This window comes from Terrapene carolina, unplaced genomic scaffold (genome assembly GCF_002925995.2).
Source record: "Terrapene carolina triunguis isolate 2854851 unplaced genomic scaffold, T_m_triunguis-2.0 Scaffold236, whole genome shotgun sequence".
NCBI classification, from domain to species: domain Eukaryota; kingdom Metazoa; phylum Chordata; order Testudines; family Emydidae; genus Terrapene; species Terrapene triunguis.
This window is the reverse complement of record NW_020664587.1, coordinates 3,851,358-3,852,962: the sequence shown is the minus strand read 5'-3', so window position 1 is coordinate 3,852,962 and position 1,605 is coordinate 3,851,358. Positions and strand designations below refer to the sequence as shown.

Genomic DNA, 1,605 nt, shown 5'->3' with positions numbered 1-1,605 from the left:
GGGCCTGGTTTTTATTTACTGGAGTGGTAACGAAACACTCCCAGATACGTCTTGTTTGTACTGTGTGTTCATGCAGATCAGATGCTACCAGGCACATCGATATTCTGAACTACAGCTCCTAGGGGTTTACCTTTGCAATGGAGTTCTGAGGGGAGACATAAAAGGGCCTATCTCTCAGTCACACGCCCCTGCATTTCTACTGCACCAAGCATGGTGACATTGGCATCCATTTTTTTTTCAGTTTTCTTTTTTATTTATGTCCATCTGTTACGTCAGATTTACTCCCGAGCCATACGTTTGTGCTTCTTCGGCTTCTTTTGAGAGATCTTTTTCTTCTGAGCAACTTCCTCTTCTGGCTTTGGAACAATCTGCTCCTTCTCAGTGAGGATCATCTCAGTATGACGGGGGAGCTCATGTAGGGGTTGATATGACCATAAGCTCTATAGGTACGCCTGCGCATTTTGGGGGCCTTGGTGACCTGGATGTGTTCAATTACCAGAGAATCCACAGCAAGACCTTTGAGTTCAGTATTACGCTCAGCATTTTTGAGCATGTGGAGTAGGAACTCTGCACTCTTTTTAGGCCAACGTCCCTGTGTCCAGCCCCATTGCTTGGCCGGGGCATCTCTGCCAACTCCACCGTTGTAACCACGGAAGGGAACACACTGCCTTTCTAGGGTCACATCCTTTAAGTAGTTCGTGGCTTTCCGGATATGCACGCCCTCGATAGCTTGAGCCGTCTCCCGAGTGTTCTTGAAGTGGACTCGAAGGTTAGAACCCCTTGCCTGGCAGGATTTGGTGGGGTGCTCTGGATCAAGTGAGTAGCAGACCATTTTTAGAGCTTACCTCAGGCACACAAATCTGCCTGAAGAGGGAGGCTCACTTGCCTGGCTTTTTTCCCCTACTGCCCTACTTCCTCCTTTCCCTCCTGCTCTAGGAAGGGTGCTCTTCTGGCAGCCATTGGGTTGCTGTGTCCCCTTTGCCCCAGCTCTGCACATTTCGCCAGGCCTCTCCTGCTCTGTCAGCACAATCACATGAAGAAAACGGGAGCCAGGATGCAGCGGAAATGGCAGGACAGAGGTGGAATCTGCCAGGGCCTGCAGCAGTTAGTTTGGAAGACAGCTGGTTAGGTGAATGTACCCGTTAGTGTTAAGATACCGTAGGGTAAAATTAATCACAATGACTATGTGGCTGCTGTGGGGTAAATAAGTGTTTCAATACCATGGAGAGATACCGGAGGAATTGCACTTGTATCTGACTGGCTCAGAGCTACTCTTAGCACTTGGGTCAGAGATTTTTGACCCATCGTGTTTCTTATTTCACTGGTCACACTGGTAAGACATAAAATTGTGCCATCATTTACAGGCACTTCATTACCAAGCTGACGCTGATAAATTGGAAGGAATTCAGACAAGAGCAGTGAAAATGATTTAGAGGCTGGAGGGACTGATTTACAAGGAAGATTAAGAGGGTTAAACATGTCTTGCTTGGCTAAGTGCCATCTGAGGGGGCTCTTTACAAGTATTTGAAGAGCTTAAATGCTAAATACCAAGAAAAGAGGAATTATTCAGGCCGTTCTGAGGTGGTTAAGTAATGGGATGAAATT

The 1,605-nt window shown here is 47.2% G+C and overlaps 1 pseudogene; it reads right to left on the bottom strand.

The window, feature by feature from the left end:
* Positions 1 to 278: 278 nt before the first annotated feature.
* LOC112106507 lies at positions 279 to 832 on the bottom strand (annotated as a pseudogene).
* Positions 833 to 1,605: the final 773 nt, after the last annotated feature.